Source organism: Microcaecilia unicolor, chromosome 1 (assembly GCF_901765095.1).
Source record: "Microcaecilia unicolor chromosome 1, aMicUni1.1, whole genome shotgun sequence".
Taxonomy (NCBI): Eukaryota; Metazoa; Chordata; class Amphibia; order Gymnophiona; family Siphonopidae; genus Microcaecilia; species Microcaecilia unicolor.
In genome coordinates, this window is record NC_044031.1 from 160,401,504 (window position 1) to 160,420,107 (window position 18,604).

The window sequence follows — 18,604 nt, forward strand, 5'->3', positions numbered from 1 at the left end:
GGAATGGGTAGACATGCAATGAAGCTACCAAGTAGAGTGTGTGTGTGGGGAGGGAGGGAGGGAACGGAGCAAGATGGCTGACTTGAGAATCTGCTCTGTGTCCTACCTTATTTCCTGGTGCTATTATGCCTTCTAAATGTAAGGGGAAGGTGAGGTTTTATCCCCCCAAAGTCACCTCCACCATGTTGGCCAACAGAAACTGGATTCATTCATGCTGAAATGAGCGTGGAATCCCAGCTCAACATGGGACACAGGGAGAGTCCCAGCTTTCGGGAGAAACATCTTTGTCCTTCTCTAACCAGGTTCTCCCGCTATTTTGACAGTCGCAGATCGTGGAATTGGCAGTGGAGATCCCGAAGAAATCAGTGGTCTCTTCAGTAGCCATTGTGGGGGATTCTTCCGGTTCTGGTGCCGTCATTGGTCTATGGGTGGTGGTTGCAGGAGATGGAGAAAACCCACCTGGAGACATATCAACTACATTTCCATTTTTGCCGGTTAGTGGCATGGCCCTAGAGTAAGATTTTCACGTTTCTTCAGGGAAGGCTCCTCCTATTGTGGGTGCTTCCAATAGGTTTACATTGGAGACCTTGGATGAGGCTCTGGTGTGTTTAGAGTCTTCCATGCAGTGCTGTTCTCTGGAACTTTCTCTGGAACTTTCTTCTTTGGTACAATCAATACAGAAATTGGCTCAAGCACACGAAGGTAATGTTAGAGAATTTTAAGATCAAGTTAACTTATTAAAGGAAGTGTCTGGGAAAATTAAAGAAGGACAAGTTGCCATTATTAAAGATAAAGAAGTGTTAAATAGAAGAATGGAGAATTTGGAAGATTAAGTTTAACATCTTAATCTTCTGTGTTAAATTTTCTTATAATTGGTGAGGTTTCACCATTGGAAACTTTTAAAAGATAGCTTCTTCGTCATCAGCAGCAGATGAATCCATTAACTGATGGGTTATGTCCGCCTACCAGCAGGTGGAGATAGAGAACACTGAAAAACCATAGTGCTCTATGGACGGCTATCTCCATTTGCCTTCAGTATTGCTCTATCTCCCAGCAGGTGTGGACGTAGCTTGATCAGCTCCTGGAAAACTTCTGCCTGGAGTGGCTCCTGTGCTTTTGCCAGTTGAAGCAGGGGTGTTGTGGCTGGTGGTGTCCACTTTGAAGGCATATAGGTTCGCCCTTTCCCTGCCTTACCCGTCCCCCTGCCTACCGGAGTACCTCTGTTGCTGCCTGCCTCCAACTTTCCTCACAGCTTTAAAAAAAAAAAAAGGAATACGCATTGGTTCTGTGTGGCTATTCTGAGGCTATTTTCCACGTGCAGCTTGACTGGAGCTCGTTTGACTCGGTATTTTGAGGTGAGAGTGGTGCCCTGCTCCTCCAGGGAGGTCCCGCAGACGCCGTTCTGATCGGGGTAAGTTTTGGCGCAAAGCCGCCATTTTACTTATATAATTCCGTCCGATCGGATGATGGCTGCTGAAGCAGTTAAACGCTGCTCCCATTGTGGTAAACATAGATCAGCAGCGGGGCTCTGTGAGGCATGCTCTTTAGACGCTAGAGCTGGTACGAGCATGGCGAGCGATGATTCTTCCCACTCAATGGAGCTGGCAGCAGGCGCCATTTTGGAAGCGCCGCACGCCTCGACCCTCGCTGTTGCAGAGGAGTCTGTAGCTGTGGTTGTGGCTTCCCCAATACGTTCCATATTGGAGAGGGTCCGAACCAGAAGTCAGCACACAATGCTTAAAAACTGCACCAAACTGAAATTTCGTGAGTGGTAAGCCATCAGAGTGAGCCAACCAAAACAAAGCTGTCTCAGGCCAAAGGGGAAAGAGCCCTGCGCACATTGCCGTGGACGTGTGGTTAAATCCAAAACCCTCTGCAGTATATACTTCTGAACCCCTTCCTAATTGATCCATCTTTGAATGATGGATATATAAACATACTTTATCCTCTTCAACATAAACATCACTTTTCAGCAACTCCATCTCGCCATGATCTCTCTTATGAGCAGCCACCAGCCCACTCACTTAAAGGCCCCATGAAAGGCAAAGGGAAAAGCCACTTGAAATAAATGAGTTTTAAACTCAGAATTACAAACTGACTACAGCTGCGAATAGTTGCATCAAACCCTCATGCAAGATGGGAGCCCTAGCTTCCACATACAAATAACCCTGCACCAATTTGCGCACCATAGTCTGAAGTGAGGGCCCTCCAACCCTTCTATTTGCAAAAGAAATGTACACTAGTCAAAGCCTGGGCTACATCATGTCCAGACCACTGAGAATGAAAAGCATAAGCCATAAAATTTAGAAGCATAGACTGATGAATAGAAACCAATTCTCTTCACCCATACTCAGCCAAAAATTGCTTAAACTTCTTCCATCCCTCTTCATAATACTTCCATGTACTCTTTGTTAAGGAGGCTCAGAGTAACATCTTCAATGAAGAGGAATTGTATTCCAAATATCATCTGGCATCTTGGTCAGTCGCTCGTACTCTTCGGATGCCAAAACTTGAAATCGTGGTCACTGAAAACGAGACAGTCAGCAATTTCATTAACACCACACCCACCCCCCCCCCCCCCCCCCCCCGGGGTGTGTTTAGCAGACAAGGAGGCATATTTTCAAAGCACATAGACTTACAAAATTACATGGAGGAGCATTTTCGAAAGAAACGTCTAAGTTGGAATTTGGAAGTCTTTGTAAAACGTCCAAATTTGGAGGCGTGGAAAAGGTCATTTTCGAAAAAAGATGGACGTCCATCTTTCATTTCGAAAATACCAAGGACGCCCTTAGATTTGAACATCTTTGATTTCGGCGATTTTCTAAACCAAGGATGTCCGAGTCTAAAACGTCTAAATGCAAGCCATTTAGATGTGGGAGGAGCCAGCATTTGTAGTACACTGGTCCCCCTGACATTCCAGGACAGCATTGGGGCACCCTAGGGGGCACTCTAGTGGACTTCATAAAATGCTCCCAGGTACATAGCTCCCTTACCTTGTGTGCTGAGCCCCCCCCAAAACCCACTACCCCAACTGTACACCACTACCATAGCCCTTACGGGTGAAAGGGGGCACCTAAATGTGGGTACAGAGGGTTTCTGGTGGGTTTTGGAGGGCTTGCTGTTTCCTCCACAAATGTAACAGGTAAGGGGGGTATGGGCCTGGGCCCACCTGTCTGAAGTGCATTGCACCCACTAAAACTGCTCCAGGGACCTGCATGCGGTGCCGGCCAAAATGGTAGAGACTATTGTTAAGAACAAAATTACAGAGCATATTCAAAAGCATGGATTAATGAGACAAAGTCAACATGGATTTAGTGAAGGGAAACCTTGCCTCACCAATCTACTACATTTCTTTGAAGGGGTGAACAAACATGTGGATAAAGGTGAGCCGGTTGATATTGTGTATCTGGATTTTCAGAAGGCGTTTGGCTAAGTACCTCATGAAAGACTAAAGAGGAAATTGGAGATTCATGGGATAGGAGGTAGTGTTCTATTGTGGATTAAAAACTGGTTAAAAGATAGAAAACAGAGAGTAGGGTTAAATGGTCAGTATTCTCAATGGAGAAGGGTAGTTAGTGGGGTTCCCCAGGGCTCTGTGCTGGGACCGCTGCTTTTTAAGATATTTATAAATGACCTAGAGATGGGAGTAACTAGTGAGGTAATTAAATTTGCTGATGACACAAAGTTATTCAAAGTCGTTAAATCGCAGGAGGATTGTGAAAAATTACAAGCGGACCTTATGAGACTGGGAGACTGGGCGTCTAAATGGCAGATGACGTTTAATGTGAGCAAGTGCAAAGTGATGCATGTGGGAAACAGGAACCCGAATTATAGCTATGTCATGCAAGGTTCCATGTTAGGAATCACAGACCAAGAAAGGGATCTAGGTGTCGTCGTTGATGATACTTTGAAACCTTCTGCTCAGTGCGCTGCTGCGGCTAAGAAAGCAAATAGAATGTTAGGTATTATTAGGAAAGGAATGGAAAACAAAAATGAGGATATTATAATGCCTTTGTATCGCTCCATGGTGCGACCGCACCTTCAATATTGTGTTCAATTCTGGTCGCCGCATCTCAAAAAAGATATAGTGGAATAAGAAAAGGTGCAGAGAAGGGCGACGAAAATGATAAGGGGGATGGGTCGACTTCCCTATGAGGAAAGGCTAAAGTGGCTAGGGCTCTTCAGCTTGGAGAAAAGGCGGCTGAGGGGAGATATGATAGAGGTCTATAAAATAATGAGTGGAGTTGAATGGGTAGATGTGAAGCATCTGTTTACGCTTTCCAAAAATACTAGGACTAGGGGGCATGCGATGAAGTTACAATGTAGTAAATTTAAAACGAATCGGAGAAGATTTTTCTTCACTCAACGTGTAATTAAACTCTGGAATTCGTTGCCAGAGAATGTGGTAAAGGCGGGGTAGCATAGCGGAGTTTTAAAAAGGTTTGGACGGCTTCCTAAAGGAAAAATCCATAGACCGTTATTAAATGGACTTGGGGAAAATCCACTATTTCTGGGATAAGCAGTATAAAATGTTTTGTACATTTTTGGGATCTTGCCGGGTATTTGTCACCTGGATTGGCCACTGTTGGAAACAGGATGCTGGGCTCGGTGGACCTTTGGTCTTTCCCAGTGTGGTAATACTTATGTACTTATGTCATGGACCTGAGTATGACATCTGAGGCTGGCATAGAGCCTATCAATCAATATTTTTAATGATGTTTTTTGAAGATGGGAGGGGGTTAGTGACCACTGGGAGAGTAAGGGGAGGTCATCCCCAATTCCCTCAGGTGGTCATCTGGTCATTTCAGGCACCTTTTTGTGCCTTATTCACAATAACAAGTCCGAGTGAAAACGTCCGTCTTGGACATCTCTGCTTTTTTCCATTATGGCTCAAAGATGTCCAAGTCTTAGGAACGCCTTAGTCCCACCTTCACTATGCCTCTGATACACCCCCCTCAGATTTGGACATCCTTACAACAGACTTCCGCTAGAAATGTCCAAAATTGGGTTTCTATTATACCGATTTGGACGTTTCTGAGAGATGGATGTCCAAGTGCCGATTAATGTCGGAAGATAGACGTCCATCTCTTTCGAAAATGAGCCTGATGGTAACCTATGGAATTTTGTAAGTCTGAGTGCTTTGAAAATGAGCGCCAAGGTGACATTCAAGAACAAACAACGAATCTCAATCACCCTTAAGGCCTCTGAAAGTAAAGGACAGGCTGCTGATTGTTTATTCAGTGCATCCACAGCTGCTCTATTAGTCGATCTCCAGTGCTTTATAAGCTGACCATTCTCCCCAGATATCCAACACCACCAATTCCAAGAAAGCTATATTAGCGCACCATCCTCTCTCAACCCATTCTCGAGGCCAGTGCTTTGTATACCAAGCTCGCTGGTATACAAAAGAAGAGCTCTAAATCCCAAGATGATAGTTCCAGAACCTTCCACATCTGTACCCCATTAAACTCAAGCAAAAAGGAATGCCAAATGTGCAAATCTTCTTTAACCACCAAAGGAATACGAATATAATGATGCTTCCTGTGGATTCCCATTGTCAGATGCACTAATATCCTCGTAAACACTCTGACCATAGGAATAACTCTGTGGGCAATATTGAAAAGCCCAACCAGAGATTGCATTTGCCATAAAGTCAGTTTCTTAACTATGCACACATCAATCTCCTGAAGCAACTTTTCTACCTAAGGATGAGGCAAACGGGACTCCATCCAGATTGAGTTCAATTCGATACCTAGAAAGGTTAAATCAGAAGTGGGGCCTTCAGATTTTTTTTCACTGCTAATGGGACCCCCAAGGCCTTTTCCATACACTGAAAAGCCTCCATCAGACGTATACACTCTTGAGATCCTGCTGCCCCTACAAATAAAAAAAAAAATAATCTAAATAATGAACTACCTTTTTTATTTATTTGTTGCATTTGTATCCCATATTTTCCCACCTCTTTGCGGGCTCAATGTGGCTTACAATACATCATGAATAATGAGAATACATGAGAAAGTATACATTTAGTAATAACAGCAGAATTTTGGGGAATATGATAATGATAGAACATGGTATTAAATGTAACTTTATTACTTCCAGTCGCTGTCTGAACCCACCCAGTGTAGAAAAGAAGAGAATGCTTTAAAATAAGCACAAGTGAGAGAACAGCCCATCGGCAGACAGTAGTCAAAATAAAATTGTCTCTGAAATTGAAAACCCAGTAAATAGAAACTGTCAGTATGAATAGGCAACAGCCTTAAATGCTACTTCAATATCCCCTTTTCCCATGAGAAACCTAGTATCCGGATCCCAAATCAACTGGACTGCCTGATTGAATGAAGCATATTGTACTGAACAAAATTCAGGGTCAATAAATGCATTCACACCACAACTCAACGAAAATGTCAAGTTGTGAATAAGCCTAAATGCCTCTGGCTATTTTTTTGGAATTGGCCCCAAAGGGGACAGCTCTAAATTCGGAAAACGAGGAATACTGAACAGCCCTGCAACCTGCCCAAAAGCAGTTCCTCTGAATTTTATCTTTCACAGTATCTTGATGAACAAAAATGGAAGAGGCATTTCTACATTTATGAACTAAGGGAGGACCTGAGTATGGTATGAAAAATCCAACAGAAAAGCCTTCCCACAATTGAATTTATAGCCAGACAAGTGGGAGTATTGATCCACTAACTGCAATAAGTTGGGAGTAGAATTTGGCGTAAGAAAAACTATCACATTGTTGGCATATATAGCTTACATTCTGTGGTTTTATATCTAAATCCTCTAATGTTAAGGTCCTGTCAAATTGCAAGTACCAAAGGTTCCAACACAATGTTAAATAGTAATGGTGACAAGGGACATCTTGTCTAGTACCAAGTACTAGGTTAAAGGATTGTGTAAGCATCCCATTCACAAAGGGGTCCTTTTATTAAGTTGCGGTAAAAAATGGCTGTAGCTTACTTTTATGTGTGTTTTTCCCCAAGCTCTAAGGTAATTTTTACCATGGCTGTAAAAATGGGTTAAAAATTATTTTTTGCATTAAAGTTGCCATTAGCATGTGGCCAGTTTTTAAAATTACTGCGTGAGCACTTACTGCCACTCATTTTGTAGGTGGTAAGGGCTCCTGTGGTATCTGGTATCTACTTAGCACACAGTAATGTAGTTGTGCTAACTGGTTAGCACAGGAATGCCCACTTTCTGCCCCTGACATGCCCCCTCAAAAAAAATGTAGAAAAATTATTTAGTGCATGGTTAGAGTATGCAGAATTCAGAGTCACTGCAGGATGCCTGAGTGCGTTCCACTGTACTCCATTTTTTGTTGTGTTGGACGTGAGTACTATTTTGTTAAAACTTATTTGCATATTTTTGACAGGTGGTTATGCCCACTTTTGGTCCCAGCAGCCAATCAGAAGTCTCCCTAGCCCAACCATGACCTTCCCCTGGCTGCTTTCCCCACAAATGCAGGGCTGGCACAGCTTTCTGACAGTCCCTCCTTCCTTCTCGCTCTCAGCTCCCCGACCAGCAGCCCTCCTCTCTGTTTCTCCCTCCTCCTCCCCCCCCCCACACGTGCTTGTGTTTTAACCCTTTTACTTCCCATGGCAGCGACGTCAGTGACGAAGAAGGCACTTCGGGCTTGGCTCCAGCTTCTCCCTTCCCTCTTCACGCAGTGTCCCGCCTTCTGCGATGATGCATTTCCTGTTTCCGCAAGGGCAGGACACTGTGTGAAGAGGGAAGGGAGAAGCTGGAGGCGAGCCTGCAGTGCCTTCTTCTTCACTGACGTCGCTGCCACGGAGAGTAAAAGGGTTAAATGTGTGGGGGGGGGGGCAGGAAGGAACGGAGAGGAGGGCTGTCAGGGAGCTGAGGGAGGGCAGGGAGAATCGCTGAACATGGAGGGGAGGGCAGGGGGAGAGAAGAGATCACTGGAGAGGAGGGGAGGGCAGGGGGAGAGAAGATATCATATCACTGGAGAGGAGGGGAGGGCAGGGGGAGAGAAGAGGAGGGGAGGGCAGGGGAGAGAAGAGATCGCTGGACATGGATGGATGGATGGAGGGGAGGGCAGGGGGAGAAGAGATCGCTGGACAGGAGGGGAGGGCAGGGGGAGAGAGGAGAATTGCTGGAGATGGATGGAGGAGAGGGCAGGGGAGAATGGAGAGTTGCTGGACATGGATGGATGGAGGGGAGGGCAGATGAGAGGAGAATTGCTGGACATGGATGGATGGAGGAGAGGGCAGGGGAGAATGGAGAGGGCAGGGGAGAATGGAGAGTTCCTGGACATGGATGGAGGAGAGGGTAGGGGAGAGAGGAGAATTGCTGGACATGGATGGAGGGTAGGGCAGGGGAGAGAGGAGAATTGCTGGACATGGATGGATGGAGGGGACAGGGGAGAGAGGAAATTTGCTGGATATGGATGGATGGAGGAGAGGGCAGGGGAGAATGGAGAGTTGTTGGACATGGATGGATGGAGGGGAGGGAAGTCAGGAAGGAGATGCACATGGATGGAGGGGAGGGGAGGGAAGAGAGCAGAAATGCTGAACATGGATGGAGTAGAGGACAGGGAAGAGAGGAGAAATGTTGGACAAGGATGGAGGGAAAGAAAGTCAAAGGAAGGAGATGCACACGGATGGAGTGGAAGGGAGAGAGGAGAAATGCTTGACATGGATGGAGGGGAGGGAAGACAGAGGAAGTAGATGCACATGGATGGAGGGGAGGGGAGTGAGGAGAAATGCTGGATATGGATGGAGGGAGGATGGGAACACACACTATGGATGGAGGGGAAATTGCTGAATTTAAGGGCTGGATCGCAACACTTTGAGGGAAGATGTTGAAACTGGAGAAAGGATAGGGACAGGGCTACAGATGGTAGACAGGACGCATTTACAAAAGGATGGTGGACATGGTGAGAGAAAAAATATCAAATGGAAAGTCGACACTGCATAAAATAAAGACACTGGGACCAAAGCTAATAGAAAAACTAAATGCTCAGACAGCAAAGGTAAAAAAAAAAAAATTTTATTCAGAATTTATTAATTGGAATATGTCAGCTTTTGGAAATGTGCATCTGTGATATTTTTCATGCAAGTTTCAATTTTTCTAGTATTGCTGCACACTGAGTCAGACTTCTTGAGGTAACTTTCCAGTTCAGTATTTTGCCTTCATATCTGTTGTGTCATGTGGTTTTCATGTGTGATCAAGATGCAGTATTCTGCTAGCGTGTAGTATTTGCAGCCCTTTGTTTTTTTTTTTTTTTGTTTCACTAGGTTGTGTACTGGTGTTTTAGAGCCCGGTGTAATTATAACGCTGCCTTTCCACGCATAAGGTTGTAGCTCGTCCTGACCTTGAAATTAGTGCTGTTATGGTTTGGTAAGGTTATGAGTGTGTTTTTGCACAAGTTTGTGTATAGTGTTTTGCAGTGGAGAGATTGTGTGTTGGCCTTACTGAGGTGGCACCAAAACATCAGAAAGGGTGTAGAGCCTAAATCATGACACAGTACCTCTTGAAGGCTCTACATATGGTCGTTAATAAAAGGAACCCATTGTGAACACTATCCACCCTAAAAGGGTGTTTTGTGGCTCTGCATGAGAATTGTGATATTATGATCCCTTGTTTCATATTGTTGACGGTCTGCATTTTCCGTATGGGTGGTATATTGGTGTATTAGGGTCTGCCCAGTGTAATATTTATGGTACAGTAAGGTTCTGAGTGTGTTTTTGCACAAAGTTGTGCATAGTGTTTTGCTGTTGAGTGATTGTGGTTAGTATATGCTTTGAGCAATCACTTTATTCTTTGACATATGATACATATCTAATATCTAAATTTAATAAAAGGTACTGTGACTATTTTATTTTTACTTATTTTTTTTTCTGTGTGTTGTCAGACAATTATGGAGCAACTGGTGCAGGAGCCGACGAGAGAAGGAAAAATTCTAGACTTGGTCCTTAGTGGAGCGCATGATCTGGTGAGGGACGTTATAGTACTGGGGCCGCTTGATAACAGTGACCATAATATGATCAGTTTTGATATCGACCTTGAAGTAACTGTACACAGAAAGTCAAATACGTTAGTGTTTAACTTTAAAAAAGGAGACTATGATAAAATGAGAAGAACGGTAAAAAAAAAAACTTAGGGGGGCAACTGAGAGAGTAAAAAGTGTACAACAGGCGTGGACGTTGTTCAAAAATACCATCCTGGAGGCCCAGGCCATACATATTCCGCGAATTAGAAAAGAAAGACGGAACTCCAAAAGACAGCCGGCCTGGTTGAAAAGTGAGGTGAAGGAAGCTATTAGGGCTAAAAGAAACACCTTCAGAAAATGGAAGAAGGAACCGTCTGAAAATAACAAGAAGCAGCATAAGGAGTGTCAAATCAAATGCAAGGTGCAGATAAAGAAGGCCAAGAGGGTTTACGAAAAAAAGATAGCATTAGAGGCAAAAAAACATAGTAAAAAATTTTTTCGGTATATTAAAAGCAGGAAGCCGGCAAAAGAATTGGTTGGGCCGCTGGATGACCGAGGGGTAAAAGGGGCGATCAAGGAAGAAAAAGACGTAGCGGAGAGACTGAATGAATTCTTTGCTTCGGTCTTCACCGAGGAAGATTTGGGTGGGATACCGGTGTCGGAAATGGTATTTCAAGCGGACGAGTGAGAAACTTACTGACTTCACGGTAAACCTGGAGGACGTAATGGGGCAATTCGGCAAACTGAAGAGTAGCAAATCTCCTGGACTGGATGGTATTCATCCTAGAGTACTGATAGAACTGAAAAATGAGCTTGCGGAGCTACTGCTAGTGATATGCAACAACTTATCCTTAAAATCGAGCGTGGAACCGGAAGATTGGAGGGTGGCCAATGTAACGCCCATTTTTAAAAAAGGCTTCGGGAGATCCGGGAAATTATAGACCGGTGAGTCTGACGTCGGTGCTGGGGAAAATCGTAGAGGCTATTATTACAGAGCACATCCGAGGACATGGATTACTGAGACCGAGTCAGCACGGCTTTTGTGTGGGGAAATCTTGCCTGACCAATTTACTTCAATTCTTTGAAGGAGTAAACAAACATGTGGACAAAGGGGAGCCGGTTGATATTGTGTATCTGGATTTTCAAAAGGCGTTTGACAAGGTACCTCATGAAAGACTACAGAGGAAATTGGAGGGTCATGGGATAGGAGGAAATGTCCTATTGTGGATTAAAAACTGGTTGAAAGATAGGAAACAGAGAGTGGGGTTAAATGGGCAGTATTCACAATGGAGAAGGGTAGTTAGTGGGGTTCTTCAGGGGTCTGTGCTAGGACCGCTGCTTTTTAATATATTTATAAATGATTTAGAGATGGGAGTAACTAGCGAGGTAATTAAATTTGCTGATGACACAAAGTTATTCAAAGTCGTTAACTCGCGACAGGATTGTGAAAAATTACAAGAGGACCTTACGAGACTGGGAGACTGGGCGGCTAAATGGCAGATGACGTTTAATGTGAGCAAGTGCAAGGTGATGCATGTGGGGAAAAAAGAACCCGAATTATAGCTACGTCATGCAAGGTTCCACGTTAGGAGTTACGGACCAAGAAAGGGATCTGGGTCTCATCGTCGATAACACGCTGAAACCTTCTGCTCAGTGTGCTGCTGCAGCTAGGAAAGCGAATAGAATGTTGGGTATTATTAGGAAAGGTATGGAAAACAGGTGTGAGGATGTTATAATGCCGTTGTATCGCTCCATGGTGCGACCGCACCTTGAGTATTGTGTTCAATTCTGGTCGCCGCATCTCAAGAAAGATATAGTAGAATTGGAAAAGGTGCAGCGAAGGGCGACTAAAATGATAGCGGGGATGGGACGACTTCCCTATGAAGAAAGACTAAGGAGGCTAGGGCTATTCAGCTTGGAGAAGAGACGGCTGAGGGGAGACATGATAGAGGTATATAAAATAATGAGTGGAGTGGAACAGGTGGATGTGAAGCGTCTGTTCACGCTTTCCAAAAATACTAGGACTAGGGGGCATGCGATTAAACTACAGTGTAGTAAATTTAAAACAACGTGTAATTAAACTCTGGAATTCATTGCCGGAAAATGTGGTGAAGGCAGTTAGCTTAGCAGAGTTTAAAAAGGGGTTGGACGGTTTCCTAAAGGACAAGTCCATAAACCGCTACTAAACGGACTTGGAAAAATCCAAAATCCCAGGAATAACATGTATAGAATGTTTGTACGTTTGGGAAGCTTGCCAGGTGCCCTTGGCCTGGATTGGCCACTGTCGTGGACAAGATGCTGGGCTCGATGGACCCTTGGTCTTTTCCCAGTATGGCATTACTTATGTACTTATGTACTTTAGCCTCCCCAAACAGTTGGGCCACCGACCGCCTATGCCAAGGTCACATGCAGTATCAGTGGAAGAAATGGAATTTGAATCCTGGCTTCCCTGATTTTCAGTTTCCTGCTCTAACTACCAGGCTACTCCTTCTAGAGCGTACAACCTTTAAAACTGCATTCAGTACTACTGCTACTATTTATCATTTCTATAGCGCTACAAGGCATACACAGCGCTCCAGATGATCTTTCACCAATGATTTTTGCAGATTCTGTATTGCTTCCTTTTTTCCCTACTGGTAATACTTCTCCTTGTATACCCTGATATCCCTGTGTTTCATGCCATTGTTATGCAGCCTTGAAATTATCACATATGATAACTATATGATCCCTTTATAACCCTTATTAAATCAAACCTTTTGTCAATCAAAAGATGTTAACACATTTGTAACTGACTTAGAGCATTGAAAAGCAGGGTGCAGAGATTAAGTTCATACAGAAAATTACCTGTAAGTTCAGTGGATTGACTTGTTTGTAATTAGTCCTCCTGGCAAACAAAAAAAAAAAAAGATTGTTCTGAAGGGAAGAAACAATAGAGTTCAATATGTTGAACATAATTAGTATTTATGAAATAATGTAGGTGGGCCTTTTATGTTTCATTCATTTTTATTGAAGATGAGTCATGAATGATATCCATAAATGCCAATACAATTATACAAAATCCAAAGAGCAATATTGAGACAACAGTATTCATCTTCATTTGAACATATATACTTCTCCCCCTCAACTATCCCCCCCTTATCCCACTCACCCCTCAACATTATAACTATTTTCCTATAATAAACAGAACGTTTATCGTTAAGTCCTCATGCCTCCTTCATAGGTCTAAGAGCTTATGTTGTAGAGGACATCGAGCTAATAAACATCAAGCAGCCTGGTACCCCACTACTTAACTTTAATAATAAGTTAAGTGAGAGGTTTTGTCTCTTGTAACCCCTCAACTCTTCCCACTCTCGTACCAAACCAACCAATACTGAACTCCCCCCCCCCCCCACCCGCCCTCCTTCCCCCCAGCATGCGAGCTGTACTGTCAAGGGTTTGTATACCACTTCTGTCTATCTCATTTGGTGAATTAGCTGTGACCTCCATGATACCAAAGAAGGCCACAGGTTAGACAGCCAAGATCCCAAAATGGTGTTAAACCCAAAAAATATGGTCGTCTGTATGAATCCCCTAAACCCCAGAGGTGGAACCGCCGTGAAGCTGTATTTATTGAAAAGAAGCGGAGGATCATAAACTAATGTACAACCCCACTGTTTATCCACCGCACTCAAGATGCTTACCCAAAATTGCTTGACCTAAGGGCATAACCAAAACATATGCCCAAGGGTGGCAGAGCTCCCCCCCCCCCCCCCCCCCCACATTTTGGACAAGAGCCATCACTAGATATCGTTGCTCTAAATGCCCCAATTGGGGACACATACATCCTTAAAAGGAATTTGTTCAACTTCTCTCGCTGCGGGATTGACATTCTCTGCGAATACAGGTTCTTGATATACGCTTTGCATAAATCAACTGTCACTTCACAACCTAAATCACATGACCAGCAAAAGGCCAAGCGCACATAATCCAACTCTGTAGCTGTGTCTTTCAACTGCTGGTGGTGAAATGTTAACGGTACTGACTGTTGAGCCCCCCAAGGAATATGTCTCAGTAAGCACATCTAGGACATCCTCTGTCAAATCTGTCCACTGTAAGGTGGAGATGTAGTGATGTAATTGAAAATACGCAAACTGATGGCCTTCTGCAATACCATATTTGTCGCGCAATTCAGAATGAGATCTCATATGGCCCTTTTCATTTATCACCTGAGCTAAATAGACAATACCCTGCTCTGCCCAGCGACCAAATATGTTTCCCCCATGTCCCGGAGGAAATGCAGGATTATTACAAATCAATAGCAGGGGAGTGGTTTTTGCGGAAAAGTTATGCCTCCTACATACCCAACGCCAAGTAGCTTTAAGTGAGTGTAAAAGAGGATGTCGTCTAAAAACATGTGTAGGCAATCTACCTCCTGAATGTAGAAGATGACTAAAGTGAACATCTGGGAAAAGGGAAGTCTCAGTTGTCGTTAAAAAAAAAATTCTAATCTAGCCCTATACCAGTCATTAATGTGCCTCATCGCACATGCAATTGTAAGAAATCTGATGCTCAAAAGACCCATCCCCCCATGTTCCCTTGGAGTAGAAATCAATTTCAAAGGAAGTCTAGGGCGCTTACCCTGCCATAAATATCCCTGTATGTGTCTGTTCAATTCCCTCTCTTCCCTATCTCTAAGAAACAAGGGAAGCTGTTGAAATAAATACAACCACTTAGGAGCTAACATCATATTAAACAGTGCGATATGACCCCACAATGAAATTGGCAGTGTCTGCCACAAAGATAACTTATGCCTAGTCTGTTCTATAAGCGGGTTATGTTTACAGCGTATAAAGAAGTTAAATCTTTCAGGATAAGTACTCCCAAGTATTTCAAGGCTTTGTCTTCCCATCTAAGCGGAAACTCCCCCTTCCAGGAATGCCTCCAGCTTTCATCAAGAGCCAACACGCAGGATTTTTGTAAATTAAGAGAAAACCCTGACAGATTACCATACTGTCTCACAAGATCCAGAGCACGCTGTAGGGAAACTTATGGTTCAGACAGAACAAGTAAGATATCATTTGCATACGCTAGAGTCTTAACTTCCTCCATTCCTATGCTCACCCCACGAATCTCTCTCGAGTTATTCAACAGCCTAATTAAGGGCTCCAAGGAAAGGTCAAACAAAAGGGGAGACAAGGGACAGCCCTGCCGTGTTCCTCGTTGCACTTCAAAACACTCTGATCTACCTCCATTTGCCACTACTTGTGCCCCAAGACCTGTATATAACACTTTTATAGCCCGTAAGAACCAGTCAGGTAGGCCCAGCCATTCAAGTATATGAAACAAATATCCCCACCCTACATGATCAAAAGCATTGGCCGCGTCCAGGCTGACCAACATTACAGGATCTTTATTGTATATACTTTGTGCCATAGACCAAAGAATCCTCCAAACATGTATAACTGAATGGCGTTTCGGTACAAACCCGACCTGCGTGGCATTAATCAGCCCTTGGAGATGCACCATCAATGTACTAGCCAAAATCTTTGCCAGAAGCTTAATGTCTACATTGATCAGAGAAATGGGGCGATATGATTCAGGATCCTCGGGAAGTTTACCCGGTTTGAGGAGTAAGGATATCAACACGGTATTTTCATGCTCCGGGAACCCTCCTTCCTTGATAACTGATTGGTAATACTCAAGTAAGGGTCCCACCAAGGGTATCTGCATAATCTTATAAAATTCCCAGTGAACCCATCTATTCCCAGCACTGAGAATGGTTTTATTCCTCTAATTGCTCGCTGAAGTTCCTTAGGCTGCAAGGGAGTCTCTAGCAGCTCTGCCTCTTCAGCAGTTAAGGTGGACATCCCTGTCCTCGCTAAGAAATTGTCTATTTCACCCTTATCCGGTGACCTTCTGCTTTTGTATAATTTTTGGAAATGTTCATGCAATATCCGGAGCACCGCATCTGGGCGATTCACTACATTGCCCCTGGCATCTTTCAGGGCCGTTATTGTGCGGTTTCCGTCCCACGACTTGACCACCCTGGCCAAAAGGGCCCCCTGGTCTGTCCCCATACCTGTGTAGCCGATATTTTTGATACACCAAATGATGCTGTGTCTGCTCATGTAATAAAGAGTTGATTGTCACCTGTAATGTCACATAATTATCCCTATTAATCTGAGAGGGAGAATTTACATATGTGCGCTTGGCCCTATGCAATTGTCTAGTTAAATTAAGAATGCTAGCTGCAACCTTCTTGCACTTCGCAACATCATATGAGATAATCTCTCCTCGCAATACTGCCTTCGCCGCGCACCAAAATAATTGTGGGTTTGATCTATGCAGTTGGTTATGTAGCAAATAATTCATCCCACTTCCTTTGCAAGTAGTTCTTAAATTCCTTATCCTTAACCAGATACCTTGGGAACCTCCAACTCTTAACAGAGTGAAAACACCCTGGTGCTTCAAGATCTAACCAAACTGGGGCATGGTCTGAAATCACCTCCTGCTCTATGCGCACCTCAGTAACCCATGGGAAAAGAGGATCTGACATAAAAATGTGGTCTAACCTCGCCCACGTCCCATGTGCTCTCGATCTATGCGAATAATCTTTCTCCCCTGGATGTAGCATCCTCCATGCATCTACCACCGATAGTGACATTGCGAACGAGGGTAGCATCCCTTTACTTACCCCTCCCGGGATCCCGGTGCTCCTGATCCCCGTGCAGTCCACCTCTGTGTCCATCAGAGCATTCATATCACCTGCTACTATCAATAGCTTATTCTGATATGGTAGCAGGTCCTTAAGTAGCCACAGGAAAAAATTAGGGTCATAGGGAGTGGGAGCATAAACCGACAACAAATATACTTCCCGACCCTGTAACTACAGTTTAGTCAGCAAAAACCGCCCATGTGTGTCTTGCAGAATAATTTCTGAGTTATAGGCTAAGTTTTTACAAAAAAGGATCGCTACTCCCACTCTCCTTGCTCCCGAGGACACATAAATAACTTGACCCACCCATGCCTTCTTACTATGCTCTATATCCGAAAGTCTAGTCTCTTGAAGACATGCAATGTCTGTTTTGAGCCTGTTTAAGTGGGTCAGTATCTTCGGAGAGGTGATTCCTCCCACATTCCAAGTTGTTATTTTACATTGAGACATCCCACAGATTAATTTGGATCAACAAGATGTCCCCATATACCAAATCCAGGAGTCCCAGCCCAGCCCCAAGATTTTCGAACCATGTCTCTCATTTTTCCATGCTAATTCCCAAAATTGTGCTTCAGCAAAAATTAGAGATTGCCTTGCCCTCCCACCTCAAAAATGTACAACTCGCATACCTCCCCCCCCCCAATTTCCTCCTTTACAAAACCACCCTCGTCCTCACCCTCAACCCCCCACTCCCAACCAACACATTGAGATTGCCCTCTCTCCCCCCTCTCCCCCCCCAAGATGCTCACTCTCTATCCCTTCCCTCCCTCACCCAAGCATGACCCTATTTTACCTGATGAACAAACTGCCAATGTAAGATGTCACAAACATGCAGGGGTCCCCGCTCCTCTCCCGCAGCCACTCACCCCCCTCCTAGTAAATGGCTACTTATAATAACAAAGCCCATTGAGCCTTCACTCCCACCACAAACCATTGAAAGTCCATCTTATCCTTGTTATGACCCTTCACTCATTCACCACAATAAGTCATTGCAATTCAGGGTGGAGAGGTTAGAGGTAAGTGCTGTCATCTCACAATTAACAAAGTCCAAAGTCGCAGTTGCCGAGTCAAAGGAATTCCACTTTCCTTCAAGCTGTATCTTTAAAAGTGCTGGGTAAATCAGCATGAATCGGATCTTCTTCTCCGCGAGGGTTGAACATATTGGGTGAAATCTCTGTCGTTTCTCTTGTACGCTTGCTGAGTAATCCAGGAAAATCTTGATCGGAGCTCCCTCATAGTTAAGTGACTCCCTTTTCATTCTATATCCATGCATAATCTCTGCTTTGTGAATATAGTTGTGAATTTTTATAATCACCACTCTTGATTTATGCTTATCTGCTTGCAATCTACCAATCCGATGTGCCCTCTCGATGCAATAAGGCCCACTACTGTCTGAGAGTGTGAATTCCTTTGTCAGCCATTTTTCCAAGAGAAGGCCCAGATTTCTGTCCGGCATCGTTTCCGGAAGGCCAACAATCCTTAAATTGCTGTGCCTGCTATATTTTCTAGATCTTCAATTTTTTCATTTTTTCGCAATTTCTCTTTCAAACCCGTGAGTTCAGGCTCACATCGGGACTATGTGTCCTCAATCTCCGACATTCGTTTTTCCAGCTCTGATGTCCGTTTCACCGTCTTTGCCAGTGCAGACTAATTTCCCAAATTGTCCTGCCAACAAATCAAACCACGGTTCCAGTGCAGCTCCCACCGCTGCTGTGACTGGGCCAATTGCTTTTCGGTGAACTCCGAACCAACCCCCGACATTTTGTCCACCATCCGCGCTGATCGAAGGTGATTTTTCTTTTTCAGCTTTAACGCTCTTTTTTGATTTTACTGACAGCATTGGAACCAAATATTGGTCCATGCACTCTTTCCAAATCCACTTGTAATCTGGACTCTTTTTAGAAATAGTTGAGGTGGAGCAGCGACGCGAAAGACGGAGCGGGGACCCCGAAGCA

General features: G+C 44.2%; 1 protein-coding gene across 1 annotated transcript in view; it reads left to right on the forward strand.

Annotated features, from left to right (window-relative positions):
• DNAH11 (dynein axonemal heavy chain 11) overlaps positions 1-18,604 on the forward strand; it is a 708,797-nt gene that overhangs the window by 220,568 nt on the left and 469,625 nt on the right. The window lies entirely within an intron of this gene.